The sequence below is a fragment of the Rattus norvegicus genome, chromosome 12, assembly GCF_021556685.1.
Source record: "Rattus norvegicus strain SHRSP/BbbUtx chromosome 12, alternate assembly SHRSP_T2T, whole genome shotgun sequence".
NCBI classification, from domain to species: Eukaryota; Metazoa; Chordata; class Mammalia; order Rodentia; family Muridae; genus Rattus; species Rattus norvegicus.
The window spans coordinates 48,113,380-48,130,031 of NC_141545.1; the positions used below are offsets into that span (position 1 = coordinate 48,113,380).

The 16,652-nt window shown below is 52.7% G+C and overlaps 1 protein-coding gene and 1 long non-coding RNA gene across 12 annotated transcripts in view; one reads left to right on the forward strand and one right to left on the reverse strand.

Annotated features, from left to right (window-relative positions):
• Positions 1–16,652, reverse strand: part of Pxn (paxillin) — a 61,601-nt gene that overhangs the window by 19,599 nt on the left and 25,350 nt on the right. For 3 of the 11 annotated variants that reach the window (XM_087578988.1, XM_087578985.1, XM_087578978.1), the window contains exon 1: positions 5,465–5,737. The gene's annotated coding sequence lies outside the window, so the exon portion shown is untranslated. 11 annotated transcript variants of the gene reach the window in all.
• On the forward strand, positions 2,809–7,595 carry LOC148002355 (uncharacterized). Its single transcript, XR_015634874.1, has 3 exons — positions 2,809–2,945; positions 5,794–5,927; positions 6,251–7,595. It is a non-coding gene; the product is annotated as an uncharacterized LOC148002355 (long non-coding RNA).

The window sequence follows — 16,652 nt, forward strand, 5'->3', positions numbered from 1 at the left end:
GGAGCTTGTTACCCTGTTATGCCCCCAAAAGGGCTCAGTCTCCTGCTGATCACCTGGGTGGCCCAGGTAGTAACCTAAGGGCCCTTACATCTGCTCAGACCGAGGGACCTACGCAGTGGGTGGGCTCAGCCTTACCAAAGAAGGAACTCAGGAATGGTCCACCATCTCACCCCCTGGGTGAGACTTCTCCATTTGGAAGGAGGGAGGAGCTAACGGCAGACCTGCCCCTCCCCCTCCTGTGACTCCAGCCCAGTCCCTGTCCCCTCAAGCCACCAGAGACCAAGAGCAGTTAGAGCAGAGGTAATCTAACCCATGGCAGGGTACTTTTCTTCAGTGAGTAACTCCCCAGGAATGGAAAGCTGGTATATTTATCCTGGTAACTGTTCTATCCAGGGAAGACGGCTGTGGCCGGCATGCCAATACCGGATGAAGCCAGATCTCTGTCCTAGCCAGCCTAGGGACCTAAGGCCTCGACACTCAGTAGGAATTCAATTGTTCCCCCCTGAAGCTGAGGACTGAACCCAGGGCACCACTGAGCTAAATCCCCAACCCCGAATTCAATCTTCTAGAGGGAGTTTCCTTCACAGTTGGATTCTATGCCCTCATCAACTGTCCCCTCTCAGAGAATTAAATTCTAGAGATGGACAACCTCACTCTGTCTTGCTGGAAGAGACACTGGAAAGGATGGGAACAGCCAGCATAAAGGAGGAACTGGGCTATCCTGTCAGTCTTCCTGGCCATGGCCCTGCCTATCAAAGTGGATGTAGTTTGAGCTGCCCCCATTTCTGAGCAGGTTCTAAGGAGGGGAAAGGATGAGATGATATTTATACAGCAAGTGAGCTCATCAAGACTTTGTCTCACTCCAAGGCATCACTACTGTCTGAGCCCCAGACAGGAGCTGCTCTCCCAACCCGGGCAGGAGAGCCGGCTCCATACCATAGTGTCATCTGAATATTTAACAACCATGCCTGCAGGCTGTGAAGACTCAACCGCCAAGTTTCCCTAGCTGACTCACGCTTTGCTCAACAGGAGCTGCCCTGAAGGAAGTGTGGGCTGGGTGACAAACAGGAAACCAGGGGAAAAGGTCTACAGGTCTCCAGCCGGCAGCAGACAGGGGCTGCCTGGTACAGTTGCCTCTTCCCAGCTCCCACATGCCAAAAGCAGATTTCCAGTTTTCAACCGGGCCCTGCCTTCCGGAGGCTCACACAACTGGAGTATGCAGGCCGGTCCCCTCTCTTTATTGGATACCTGGCTTGCACCCAAGGGCACAAGGCACAGGTGAGAGGAGATATAAGAAAATAAAGGCTGGGTGCTTCTGTGAGGTCACCCTGAGCTCTAGGCAGACTTTACCAGGGCCCTTATGAAGTAGGTACTCACGTGCACACCCCAGACCACAGCTGCCGTGGTCGCCTCCAATCCATGTCTGTACGTGCCTGCAGCCAGACCCAGCCACACACCCAGGTGAGGGCGTAGCAAACTCCCACCTTAAGAACTCATCATGAGAGCCCCTCCCCCACGGTCCCAGAATGCCTAGACACACTTCCTTGGTCAGATCTTAGTGCCTCTTCAACTCACCCACAGACTCTAACCCCACCCCCCATTGTTTTTCTACTTAGCCCTGGCACTTGCTCTCACTCTAGACCAGGCTGTCCTCAACTCAGAGCCACCCAGCCGCCAGCCTCTGCCTCCCAAGTGCTGGGATTAAAGGTGCGTTGCTGACTGGAGCCCAGGGGATTCCTGTCCTGGAAATGTCCCTGGTCTGTTCCAGCATGGCTCCAGGCCCTTCCTGCAATCCAGGCTCTTCCAAGTCTACAGCCCAGCGAGCAGGGCGGCTCCTCGGCTGCTCCCCCTGCTAATCACCAACAGAGGTTAGGAGGGGCTCAGCGGTGAGTCATCTCTGGCCCCACAGAGACCTGAACAAAAAGTTCAAAAGTTTGCCTGTTTCTGGGATGAGCTGTAGTCTCTCCACAGTGTTTATGGACTTAAAGACACAGTTCTGCTCTTTCTTTACTCGTCAGATTCTGACTGGTGAACGCAGCCCCAAACAACTGAGACAGCTCCCATGCTCGTCAAGCGGCTGGTTTCTGCTCACCTGGCTACCCGCCCTCCTCTGGCTCCCACGTGCAACTGGGAGGTCCCCACTGGGCCTCTCCACATCACAGCCACTCTTTCTCATTATCATCTGAGCCAACAATACGGTCAATTGAGCATCAGAAACCAGGCTCAGTCCCTTGTCAGAGTCTCTGTCACCTCCCAGGGTTCTGCTAAGCCCACTTCCAGTAGACAAAATGGTTTGAACTTCCTGACTGCCCTCCCCACACACACACACTTTTTATTTTGAAGCTATGGTTCCTTACACAGTTCAGGTTGGCCTGAGCCTTGGCTCCGCTGGGCTCCGCTTTGCTGAGTGTTAGGATTGCACCACTCCCAACTAAAAGCCCACCTCTTCTGTGTGGGTCCCCACTTCACCCTCACCCCGCCCCAGAATCCTGTGGAGGAACTTCCTCCCACCCTTTCTGGCCTCTCAGGAGTGAATGTGTGCTGGGAAAAGCGTGGAGTCACAATACAGTCCTGGGCGTGCAAGCCCTCCATGCTCGGCCCCCTGTAGGAAATGGTGTGTAGTGTGTGCACATGGCCCAGGCACGCCTTCCTGAATATGCAATGGTTGAGTTGGCGTCGGTCTTGAGACAGTTCGCTGTATTCCTCAGGCTGCCGTCACTAGGACTCAGCGTCCTGAATAGCTGGGATTGCGAGCAGGAACCACCATGCCCAGTGGCTTATGTGCTATTTTGTTCTACATTTTTCAAGGGTTGCAGACATGGCTCGGCAGTTAAGAGCGCGCACTGCTTTTGCAGAGGACCCAGGTTCATTCAGTTCCCAGCACCCACTTGGGGCTTCACTTCCCAGGGGACCTGAGTCCCTCTTCTGGCTTCCTCAGGCACCAGGTAAGTTAGGAACCTGCTAAGCTGTCATCCTCACCCGCCACTAGATGGACTGTGTCTGTGTGGGCACACCCATGTGAGTGTGCGAGCCTGCAGAGTCCATCTCCGGGGGCAGATTCCCCTTGGGGCTGCAGTTACAGGGGTAAGAAGCTGTCAAGGGAGGTCCTGAGAACCAAACTCAGGTCCTCTGCAAGAGCAGTACACACTCTTTTTTTTTTTCCTTTTCTTTTCTTTTTTTTTTTTTTTTTTTTTCCGGAGCTGGGGACCGAACCCAGGGCAAGCGCTCTACCACTGAGCTAAATCCCCAACCCCAGCAGTACACACTCTTAACCACTAAGCCATCTCTCCAGCCCCAGATGGGATTTTAAGATATTTCTTTTCCCCATTTCCCCAGTGCAGGACTTAGGACCTCATGCAGTGTAAGAGCTACAGCACTGCGCTGTGTTTCCTGGCTCCAAATATTTCTGAACCCTCAAGTATAAGGCCACAGATGCAGAGGGCAGACACTCCCAATGCCTTCTTTGTCTTTGCCAAGGGTAAGGACAGAACCCCTGCAGTTGACACTCCCATCTTTGAGCCTCTCAGAAAGTGAAGCCAAAGGGCCCTCACTCCCTGCTTTGGCCTTGATCACAACTTCCCTCTTTAGCAGGACTGGGACTCCCACCCCGCCCTCCTGCCCCCACCCTCTTCCAGCCTGTGTGTGTGTGTGTGTGTGTGTGTGTGTACAAACAATATCAAATGCAGTCCAACCTCTCCGTCCTCCAATTGCCTGTTACCTTCATGTTCATATGTCCAGGATACAAAGGAGAGCAGGAGCCCACTAAACCTTAAGGAAAACCCAGAAGGCCCTCTGGGGACCAAGTTAACACAGAAGCAAGAAGTCGAAGTCACTGTCTTAAATCAAACTAGCAAGGCTGGGTTCTGGAGGCAATGAAACTGCAATGGGACAGACAGACAGACAGAACAGACAGACAAGCAGAGGCAGAGACAGAGACAGAGGCTTCCGAGAGTCCTTTGCACACACTTGGGGCCTTCGGTGCACAGGTTCACACAGCATCACAAGGCCCTCACTGTCCCCACATAAAGCCACGCTGTATGCGTCACAGATTGGGCTGCTCTGGTGTCACGTGGCTCCTCTGTACACCCTCCTGGTGACCACCCCCGCCAGGCACTTTGCCACAGTGGAGGTAACAGCCTCCCCAAGAGAGAAGCAGGTGACGCGATCCTTGCTCACCAGCTGGTGAGCGTTTACTAGACTGTTAGGAGCTTCCGCTTACCACGCGTACCTCACAGAGCTCACTGAGTAATGGGTGAGAAGCTTGGAGAAAGTCATCATGGTGGCTGGCCTCCCACTCTAGCACAGAGGCACACGATACATAAATCTGCTTCACTGATGGTCATGTCCCCTGGAACAGCACAGGGAAGGAAGGAGCTGGAGCCAGGGATGGCAGCCAGGGATCCTGAGAGCTGTGGCAGGCCATCACTAACTTGGGCCTTCTTGCTGAGCAAACCACTGACCTCACCCGTTTATGACTGGGGTTCATTCCAAGTCCTCCTTGGAGAACATCAGCTGAGCCCAGCAGCCTCCAACTCACTCCTCAGCAGAGGCGGGACAGAGGAGACAGGGCCTTCCGTGCTCCCCACTCCTCCCCACTCCCCGTCCACTGCAACTGGGCCTGAGAGCCCTGCGACTTTGAATCTGGAGCTACCTAAGCTCCAAAGGCCCTGAGAAGTTAGGCCAGGAAGGAGCAGGGAGAGTGCAGAGTGTCACAGAGGGACCACAGACAGGGCTACACGGCAAGGCAGTTGCTCGGGAAGGGAGAAATAACCCTTCCAGCACACCTGCCTGATCTGTGGTACACCAGGTCAATCGCAGCCGCTCCTTTATCTGAGCACTGCCAAGCAAAGCAAGGACCCCCCAGGCACAGACCTGCAGCCTCACAGATGAGGCCACAGGCAGACAGAGCTTCCTATACACACCACACCAGGCAGAGAAGGATGAGACAGACAGCTGGCTCGAACACGCGCGTGCATACTGCGCACACACACACACACACACACACACACACTCCAGGTCGTTCCAGGTTTGCCCTCTGTAAATGCTCTTCCCACAAGGGCACGAGCATGCCTGGGTAAGAGAGGACTCAGCCAAGAGCTAACCTTGGCCTCACCTCAGGCCTGATGTACAATCAATCAAGAGGTTGGCCAGCAGTCATCAAGTACTGACATATGTGACAATCTGCTTTTACTGTGAAAAAAAATCAACTCAAGTGGGTTCAAGATGGCACCACCAAATTTCCTACATATGTACCCAATGAGAGAGAGCTCAGAGACCTCAGAACCGCCCCCCCCTCCTCTAGTCAGAACTTGAGTTGAAACAGCCATCTTGGATAGCCAGGTGTTCTAAGAAATGAGGAAGCAGCAAACTGGCTGCCCGAAGAATTCCCTCATCAACCCTCAATGACACCTTTGCTTCCCTAGAGGAACTGACACCATCCAACCCCGGGTCCCCTCAGTCTTACAATTTTAGGAAGCCATCTGCTGAGCTCAGAGCTCCAGGAAATGCCGGGGCCCCTTGACAGCTGGTGTCACCACAGACAGTTGGCACCTCCTGAAAAAGAGCCATCCCACGCAGAGGCTCTCGGACTCTTCCCAGACTCCTGCCCACAAGCCTCACTTGCTAACAGGTGACCCGCAAACTCAGCAGGAGGCCCTGGTGGCGGTGACAGTGCCTCCCACAAAGGAAGAACAGCTCCATCCTGTCCCTGTCCTGAAAGGGTAGGGCAGGTCTCACTAGAAGGGCAGATCGTCTCCAACTCTCACAGTGGGAAATCTGCCTCTTCCTGGACAGGAAGGAAGCACGTGGGGGCTGCAGTCACACTGGGGAAACCACACAGGAGGAAACGGGAAAGCAGGCCTTCCTGAAACAAAATGCGTCTGCGACCTCTGTGCTCGCTCCGCCTGGCTGGCAGGACTCACATGCAGGTGAAGTAAGATGCAGGGAGGATGAAGCAGAGCGGGGGCAGCGTAAGGTCATGTGACCAGCCTGACCGAGGCCCACCAGCCCTGAGCTGCAGCCTCAAGCCAAGCACCAGCCCAAGCTCACTCACACCAGCCAGCGCTCACTCATACCATCGCTGGAGGAGTCTGTGACCGGCTTCAGAGGCAGAGGGATCCAAGGCCTCTGCTTGGGTTGGCTCAGCCAGCCTACCCTCCCTGCTGGCTACCCCAGGAGATCAAGGGGAGCAGGGAGTGGGGGTCAGAGCAGGGTGGGTCCTACCACATCCCCAATCTGGATTTTCCTGCAGGAGACGGTCTGGGGCTCAGGGAGCCCAACCCAGCAGAATGAGGACAGATGGTCATAACAGCGCCTGGCCGAAATGCCCAGAAATATCACACAGGAAGTCCCCAGTGTACACACAGGGAACATTCCAAACGCTTGTTTGTCTGTTGGATTTTGAACTGTAGAGACAGTCTTCTAAGGGAAGCCGCGTTCTGAAGGGAAGCTGGGCAACCGTCCAGGCAGGCTGTCGCCTCACCTGAGCCACAGGTGTGTCCTACGCACGCTGTCTAGAATGAGGTGTGGGAGACACAGCTCACCTGGGCTGGGCTGGCTGGAATTCACGTAGAGCACCTGAACTTCCTGCTTGGCCACGTATGGACACAGCTGTCTAGGAAACTGCTAAATCCCCCTACGACAAATGGGACAACTGCAAATCCCACAACTCCCTCACAACTCTGGGAGACAGGGGCCCAGCAGTTAAGCAGGCGACCTCTGTCAGAACAAAGCTGTGAGCCAGGGCAACCACTTCTCCTGCCAGTCTCGATGCCCAGACAGGAAGTGGTCACCACACAAGTCGGTGAGCTGATCTCTATCCCCTGCTCCACTAAGGAGTCGTCTGAGGTCAGCCATTTCTCCTTTACGAACCAAGGAAGTTTCTTTCCGCGTCTCCTTCATGCTGTACCCCAAACTGTGATACCCGCCTTCATGGATGCTATCCCCTCCAAGTTTTGAGATATACCTAGATGATGTCCCAGCCAGGAGAAGAGTGGTCCAATTTCTCTGACCGTAAACAAGATCTCCTGTTCCTCATGAAAACAAATTCAAACCCAGACAAAAGAACAAAGGTGACATTGACCTAGTACCCAAGTCCTCTGCCAAAAGGCACTGTGGGAAGGGGGCAAGGAGGCTCCCACGCTCCCCTGAGGATCTACAGACACTCAATGCTTGGGCTCCACTTCCACAGTGGAGCCACTGATGAAGTGGCCATGCTCCAGTAAACGACCCCTTACTGGTGCTCCTATAAGTAAGGCTAACAGAAGTCATTAGCTCCCCGAAATAACAAAGAACAGGTGACCAGTGGGAGTCGACAAAAGGGGAGTGGTGCGGGTAAACATAAGACGTTATACACATGGATAAAATGTCATCACTAAATACATAAGTCGTTATACACATGGATAAAATGTCATCGCTAGGGGCTGGGGATTTAGCTCAGTGGTAGAGCGCTTACCTACGAAGCGCAAGGCTCTGGGTTCGGTCCCCAGCTCCGAAAAAAAAGAACCAAAAAAAAAAAAGAAAAAAAAATGTCATCGCTAAACATATTGTGTATATTTGATATGTGCTAATAAAAAACAAAGACACCAGTGACTGCTAATCCTAAGAGTCAGTGTGTGGTACGCACCGGTGTGTGCGAGTGTTCGTGTGTGTGTGTGTGTGTGTGTGTGTGTGTGTGTGTGTGTGCACGTGTGTGCCTGGTGCACACGTGCCTACACAGCTCCGCACAAAGCTGGTGGGTAGGTGTGGGCACAGGATAGAGTGTGCATCTGTCCCTGGCACCCTGGTCTGTGACCTCAAGCAAACAGGTAAACCAGGTTCCAATACTCCCCATGAGATTGGGTCTGCCCATTTTGTGCCCAGCGACCTGTGGTAGCTTGTGGAGTGTGTACTGCTGGATATGTTCCATTCCAGGAATCCTTCACCTAAGGCTGACATGACACCAAAAGAGCTTTAGCCCAGCACCGCACTCGCCCTGACATGAAGCAGTGAGGTGTGAGCGCAGGGCCATGCTATCGTCAGCCCTGACCAGGCCGGTGCTTTCCCATCTCCTTTGCACTGTGACTATTGGGCGCTCCCTCCCCAGGGAAATGTGGTGGGGACCCACTGCAAAATGGTCTACAGATCTCCTGGAGGTCATCACCGTGTCGGTTGCTACTGTAAAAATCATATTCCTTTCTGGAGTCTGGGGGAGGGTCTCCATCCTTTCTCTGGAAGGGAAGACCAGAAAACAGTGGTCTTGCTTGAGGTCTGTCCATCCCTCCTAGGAGGCAGCCTCCGCACCTCAGCACCTCAATACTTAGTTGGTGGCCCCAATACCTTCTGACTGAGCACAGGAAGGACAAACACAGTCTGTACTGGAGAGCACTACATAGTGGGAGCCTATTATAGGATCAGCCGAGGTGGGAGTGGGGGTTTCTAGAAAGGTAGGAATAACCTGGGAAAGTGTCAGAACAGAGAATGAAGCCCAGAGTACAAGTCCCAGCGCAGCAGAGGGGAATCGAGGGCCCAGGGCCTGCAGAGTCTGGACTTACAAGGGCTTCCACAGAGGGTAGATGGCAGGGGAAGGCAGGCCCAGGCCTGCCTTTTCGATTGCTCAGTCAGGGTATGCAAACAGGATGGGAGGGAGGCCGGGCACAACCACAAGAACAAAAGTTACAAGGCTCTAAATGAAACAAGAAATCACCGAGATTGGGTGGATGTGGAGGAGGATGATCTTCCCCATGTGTCCTGTAGGGAGGACAGACAGGAACACTAGGGTCCCCCTCTCTGCCTGCTCCCATCTGTGCTGGGGGCAGTCTCAGCAGTCCACAGGCAGCTCCACAGCTCCCTTCCAGGAAGAAGGCTCAGCCCAGCACAGTATCAGGGGAGCCAGGTCCTTCCTTCTACAAGCTGACCCCAGAGGCCCTTCCAGGATATAATCTCAGGTGCCCTGCTCTCGTAGAGACCCCTCAGAACTGGCTGGTGAGTCAGGTACAGCTGAGCCTAGGGAGGTTTGACCCACATGAAGCAGCATCACACTGGAGGCTGACAAACACCGATGTCTAAGCCTCAGCTCAGCTGCTGTAACAAGGCTACCCCTAAAAGGCCACTCTATGGAGGAAGCATAAACGGGTGACTTCCTCACCCCTGTGATTCAAGCTGGTTGACTTACTTGAGATGCCCAACTAGGAGGACACAGGTACCAAGTCACAGTGAACGACCCCATCGCACGGTGAGTCCAAGCACACACAAGTACGTGAGCCTCCTCCCTCCAGGCCTCTGTGCTCCCACCCTCCTCAGACCACCCGCCCATCTTGTTTACCAGGTGAAATCTTGCCTTATCTGTTGAATCTCACACCCTGGTTTCCTCTTTGGCAACACAGGACTGAAAGAGTTCAATTTGTCTACCTAACAAAAAAGGAATGTGTTGGCCAAGGACCTCTTGTTAGAAGCTCTCAAATATTATCTCAGATCGGCCATTTCCTTAAAAGATGAAAGCCGGGGTTGGGGATTTAGCTCAGTGGTAGGGCGCTTGCCTAGCAAGCGCAAGGCCCTGGGTTCGGTCCCCAGCACCGAGGAAAAAAAAAAAAAAGATGGAAGCCTTTCGAAATGTCCATGTTTGTCTGCGGCGATGCTACCCAAGACAACCTGTCTCCTGTAAATACCCGTGTTCCAAGTAAAGTGAGCTTGGACAGCAATACAGAACCACTTCCTCCCTGGCCTGATTCTGTACTTGGTTTAAAGCCTTGCTTCTTTGCGCTCCCAAAGCTCTTTCTGGTTGAGAGCACATGTCAAAGTAGTAGGGACTGTGCGCCAATCTCCTTTAGCCCCTGAGCAGCTCAGAGAGGGCAGGGGACAGACAGCAGCACGCTCATGCTATCCCTCAGCCTAGGACAGTCAGACACTCAATGAACACCAGAAAAAATGAACCAACGACCCTGGCCAAGCCTCTGGCTGCAGCAGAGATCTGCCTCTCTACCTCAGTTCATGCTACCCCTCGACCCTCTGTGAGCACCCCACCCCGACCCTCTCCACCCTGACCCTCCATGAGCACTCAGTATATATGAAGCACAGAGAAGGCGAGTGCAGAGCAGAGCCCTGTGTCAGGAAATGCTCCATCTACTATGACCAAGTTACTACCTACTCCCCTCCAACCACATTACCCCTAACTCTGAAAAAAGAGGAAGGAAATGGAAAAAAGAAAGCAAAGGACTACTTCACAAGCCTCTGCGGCCGGAGCATAGCCCCTTGTGGGTACTTAAGGTTTCAGCTCACTGTGTGGCCCGCCTGGTTTCCTTCAAAGTGGGGGAGGGGAGCTCACTCCTCAGGAATGCGGGCACAGGCAGGGGCAGGGCCTGCCACTGGGCAGCACCTTGGCCTGGCGCTGAGCGGGGAGGGAGTCCTGAGGGGCTGATGGTCACCCCTATCCTGGTAGAGCAAAAGAAAGCAAACACGGTGAGCTGTGTTTTAGGGAACACTGCTGGAATGTGGGCTCCTGTGGGCTCTGCAGCCCAGCCTGCCCCAGGAGGTGGGTCTGAGTGAACTGAGGACTCAGCCAGGGAGGAAGACATTGTTTTTACATGAGAAACTGAACAGGAAAGTAAGGGGAAAAAAATGTTAAATTCTCTAGAACGTTTTGTTCTTTGTTTTTGGTGCTGATGACTGAACCCAGAGACCTACGGATGCCAAACACGCAGACTACAGTGATGTACAGTCCCAGCCACCCTCACACTGCCCCCCCATGCATATACACACGTATGTGTATGCACTTGTGTGTGTGCATGTGTGCATGTGTGTGTGTGCATGTACGTGTGCATCTGTGTATGAGACAGAGTGGGTGGGGGGGCTTACTATCACTATGTAGCTGTCCTGGAATTCCCTCTGTAGACCAGACTGGTCTCAAACTCAGAGATCCACCTGCTGCTGCCTCCCAAGTGCTGGGATTAAGGCGTACGCTGCCGCCGCCGCCGCCGCCGCCGCCGCCGCCGCCGCCGCCACCACCACCACCACCACCACCACCACCACCACCACCACCACCACCACTATTGCCAGGCAACTGAGAACAAATTCCAAAGGACAGACCACACTGTGTGTGTTTTATAATGTATGCAGGGGAGAATTATGACACAAAAAGCACAGAGAGGAAAACAAAAATTCACTATAATAAGAGCTTTTTATATTAATCAGGAATAGTTAAATATGGTTTGAAAGCAACTGATAGGTTAAACCTGCAAATAATTAAAATAATAAACCTATAAGTTCTAGCTAAATAAGTCTAGAGAAGAGAAAGCAGAATCCTAAAACTAACGACTCTGGAAGGCAGAACAAGAAAGGACAGAAGGTATGAACGGAGGACAAATGACAGATGAGGACTCAAGTCCCTGGCGGACAGTTAGATGTTAAAGCCCACAACGTCAAGTTAAATGTTCTCAGACCAATTAAAACACAACTTTGATTATGCTGGCTGTAAGAAACAAACTCTGAGGATAAGACAGATTCAAACACAATAGGGAAAGATGGATGGATGGATGGACGGGTGGATGGATGGATGGATGGATGGATGGATGGATGGGTGGATGGATGGGTGGATGGATGGGTGGACGGGGCAAAACTCCCATGTTGGACAAGCCCGAGGCCAGCCCAGGTCTGTGGTGGAGGCTCTGCTCAGCAGAGGTTGGTCAGGTGCTGAATCCTGTATCCCAGGGCCTGGATGCTCTGGACGTCACAGATCCTCACGGATACCGGCTTTTACTGTGTAGACCTTGCCTACCAAGTTATCCAGGGTTGGTGAATAAAAACGCCTACCGCCAGAGCGGGGCAGAGGAGAGGTAGGCGGTGCTGAGGGATCCCAGGCTTCTGGTCTCAGGGAGAAAAGAAGGGAAGAACGGCCATGAGGGTCAGCCTGTCAGAACGTGGCAAATGATGTCTTGGGGTTATTGACAGGAAAGTAGACAAAGTAGTGTAGAGGGTGCTATCTACCCAGCTCTAGTGCTCTTAAGACTTACTATACATACATATAAAGGGTTGTGTCTTTTATTTGGGAACAAAATTATCTAATAATATTTAACAGGACACTGTTCCTCCCCACTAAAATCTGTCAGAGTGTAACTGACCTATGTGTCCACCCCTTGGCACTTGAGAGACTGATGGAGGGGGGCACTCTCCCTCAAGCCTAAGACTACAGTAAGGTCAGCCTGAGCAACGTAGGGAGACTTTGTCTTCCAAAAGAAAAAGTTAAAAGTGGCCCCCTGAGGAGGACACAGTGGCAGCTGGAGGGAGTTCCAGAATGCCCCTGCCTACTCCTGACGTGCAGTCATTCACTGTAGCCCAGGAACAAGTCATTCAGGAAGCCATGCTGCAGCCATGGCTTTGAGAGACGGCACTGAACAGGGGTGACCATTCACCCAAAGAGTGTGTCTTTATGGGCCACAATGCAAAAACAAACAAACAAACAAAACCGGAGGAGGCATGGTCCAACTTACTCAGGACTGGAAAGTCTCTCAAGTTCAAGGACCAGTTTGGAAGCCTCCCACAAGCAAGGAAAGTTCCTGTGAGAAATGCGGTAAGAGTGGGATTGTTTCCAGATGAGGATCTGCAGCCACAGCCCTGACCCGCTGTCCTACCGGGCTGTGGAACACAGTCCACACTTTATGCCCTTCTGCAGAGCCAAGTGTCCAGGCTGAGGTCACCACTGCAGGTGCGCCCAACGACTAATTCTTAAACTGAGGAGCGAGGAAGAAGGGGGACCAGGAAGAGAAAGGACAGAGAGCTTCAGAACCTTCTGTTATTCACACACAAGGTAAGACTCCATTGTAACTATGAAGGCGTATCAACCACAAGAAGTAACTATTCTACAGATGTGTTGGCCTGCAGCGGGACTCCAAGCAGAGGAAGCAAGAAGTCACAGGGCTGAAAGGGAAAAACAAAGAAAAAAGTCAGAAAAAGTAAGGGACAAGGAACAGGCAAGAAGACAGAGGACCAAGAGGCTGTTGTTAGTGTCTTCTTCACTGAGGCATGGAGGGAGGAAGACTGGGCTGGTGACAGAAAAACTCCTCCCCCAAGCACCAACCCACACACACTCCTTCTCCTCCCATGACGGCAGGCCCCTGCCTCAGTGGCAGCATGCCAGGCAAGCTCCAATCGATCCACAGATGACTTTCACACACACAAAATATACAGATGCATGCGCCCCAGAATGTCCTCCCCCAATGCCAGCCACCCCCTCATGACAAGTGGGAATCAAAGTCCAGTGTGACCAGAGGGTACACTGTGACAGCAGAGAGGGGCTGTATGGACCGGCAGTTAAAACACAATCCCCAAACTGGGTGCTGCGGCTTTAAGCCCAGCACTTGGGAGGCAGAAGCAGGAGAATTTCTGTGAGTTCAAGGGCAGTCTGGGCTACAGATTGAATTTCAAGACAGCCAGGGTTTCACAGAGAATCCCTGTAGCTGAAAAAAGGAGGAGAAGGAAGGGGGGGAGAAAAAGGAAGAAGGAAGAAGAGGAGGAGGAAGAGGAAGAGGAGGAAGAGGAAGAGGAGGAGGAGGAGGAGGAGGAGGAGGAGGAGGAGGAGGAGGAGGAGGGGGAGGAAAGAATAAAAGTAACAAAAGACACCAAGGTGTATCCCAGCACCAGCTTAGTGCTGTGAGGCCTGGGTTCAACTCTCGGCACGGCGGGAACAGTCACAGCATAGGGCAGCTATGGTGCCTCAAGTCTGTAATCCCGGCACTGAGGCAGGAGGATCAGAAGTGCAGGGTCCTCCTTGGCTACATAGTAAATGATGTGAGGCCCTCCTGTGACTCTTGAGGATTCTGTCTCAATAGAAACAAAGGGAACCACCCACCAAGCCCTCTCTGAAACCCAGCACATAAGCAGGGAGAGGTCAAAGCAGGGAGAGGTTAAGCCGCTCGACTGAGGGAGGCGAAGGCTAGGGAACCACAGTTCTGGGAGCAGAGAAAGGCTGCCAGCATCCAGCACTAGAACACTCAGGGGAAATGTCCCAGGCAGACAGAGTAGGGAGAGGAGAGTGTACAAAACCAGGACGGGACAATGCCCAACAATCTGCCACCAGCTTTGTCTACCACAGCCACAGTCACAGCCACACAGCAAACGGTGCCCCTCTGAGAGAGGATGATCTCTGACACCCTGGCCCCACACTCAGCCTGAGGGCTGGGTGCGGCAGGGAACAGATAACCTGCCTCCCGGTCAGAAGTTCTACTCCACAGGCACAAACAGGATGTTTGGGAACAGATGACTACAAGTGACCACAGGAAGCTGTGACAACTACCTCCAGGTGACGCTTGCTTGTTCCCGCCTGGCCCCTTCAGCAAACCAACTTCATACTCAGACTTCTAAAGACAGAGAAGGGGCAGGAGTTCCTGAACAGCTCAGGACTCGGCAGCAAAGGCCAGCTGAGGTAGTGAGGCAGGAGAGTGGCCACCGGCTGTCTAGCAGCTGCCTCGGCCCAAACACGAAGCAAGGCTGACATTCAGGAGGGCGAAGAGACCACACAGTCACTCCTGCGGCAGAGAACTTTCCAAGACAAGCAGCAGATGACCAAAAGAGCTCAGGCCAGCCGCCAAGGAATGAGCATAGAGGCCCAGGCACTGTAGCAGCTCCTTCACAGCAGCCCCAGAGCCGCCAGAGTGAGGCTCATCTGGGATGAGAAGGTGCCCTGAGCAGCCGACGAGCCAGGAGGCCACAGGAACCGAGTGTGGACCGCCAACACTCCCACTTCTACCCGAAGAAGAGGCACATTCCTAGAAACGGACAGGCAAGCTTGCTCAGGACGCTGTGCCACTCCCAACCTGAACAGAGCCCAGGGCAGCCCCCGAAAGATTAGCTGCCCTGAGAGATGGGGATGGCCCCTGGGCCAGCTCCTGTGTCAGGCCTGTGTCCACCCACCCAGAGCCATTCCAGGTGCCCATCCTAAAAAACAACACTCTCCCTTTCCCTTTTAAAAGTTTTTTTTGGGGTTGGGGATTTAGCTCAGTGGTAGAGCACTTCCCTAGCAAGCGCAAGGGCCTGGGTTCAGTCCCCAACTCCGAAAAAAAGAAAAGAAAAGAAAAGAAAGAGGGGCTGGGGATTTAGCTCAGTGGTAGAGCGCTTGCCTAGGAAGCGCAAGGCCCTGGGTTCGGTCCCCAGCTCCGAAAAAAAAAGAACCAAAAAAAAAGAACCAAAAAAAAGAAAAGAAAGAAAGAAATAAAAGTTTTTTTTAATTTATTTATTTGTATGAATATTCTGCCTGTATGTATGACGCATGTATATATATATGATTATATATGTATCATGATACATGTATGATGCATGTACTATTAATGTATGTGTATGTATGATTTATGTATATATATGATGTGTGTATGATTTATGTATAATGTATGTATGTTGTGTGTAGGTATGATGCATATATGTGTGATGCATGTATGTATGATGCATGTACGTATGTATATATGGGCACTACATGCATTCTTGATGCCCATGAAGGCCAGAAAAGGGCACCAGATGTCTTAGAACTGGAATTGTGGATGGCTGTGAGCCACCATGTGGGTTCTGGGAACCAAACCCCAGTCCTGTGCATGAGCAGCCAGCATGAGCAGCTGCTGAGCTGTCTCTTCTGACCCTGTTGTTTTGCTCTTTCTAATGCAAGATTTCTTTCTGCTTCCCTGGCTGGCCTGGAACCCATGACAGTGCTTCTGCCTCCGCTCCCCAAACACTAGGATCATGGGTGAACGCTCACACCCAGCTTACGTCTCCCTTGCCCTATGCTAAAGGAGCCTCAGTGCAGCATACTCTGGGAGGCCTCGTAGGTGCCACAGTGTATCCTTCCCAGCCCAGGGCTGCCCTGGATCCCAGATCAGCCAGCTACAGCAGCGCTCAGATACCAGGGTTAGCTGATGGGTTAGTATTAGCCAAGCTAAGGAACATCCTCCTCCCTACTTCTTTCCACTCTAAGCCACCAGAGAGGCTCAGGAAAACTGAAACACCACATAAGGAAACCAACCGCACACCACCAGCACTGAAGTGAGACCAGCACACCTCCAGGGCACAGCCCCATGGTGCCAGGAGGTGGCCAAGTTATGTTCTCTTAGGGAGCCACCAAGTCACATTCTGCAGGCAGCTAAAGAGCCCAGGGGGCACAGGTATACTGATGGCCATTGCCAAGGTCACAGATGTGTGGTAGAAGTTTAAAACAGGGAGGGTGACACCAAGGGCCAAACCCTGGAGTGGAGTCTAGAGGATTCCAAGAGCCAACGTTAATCATTACCACTGACCCAACACTCAAGAGAGTCTAAGCCAGGTGCTGTGGACTATCTACCCCTATAGCACCAGGACTCAGGAGGCTGAGGCAGGAGGACTACTCCGGGCTTGAGGCCATCCAGAGCTACAAAGCAAGACCCTGTCTCAAGAAACAAAAAAATGGGGGCTGGAGACATGGTTCAGCACACAGGCTGCTCTTCCAGAGGACCAGATGTCCATTCCTAGAGTCCACATGAGGGTTCACTACCGTCTGCAACTCCAGTTCCAGGGACTCCAATGCCTTCTTCTAGCCTGTGCAGGCGCGCGCGCGCGCACACACACACACACACACACACACACACACACACACACCACACACACACACACACACACACACACACACACACAGGCGAAACATTCACACACATTTTAAAAGTTAG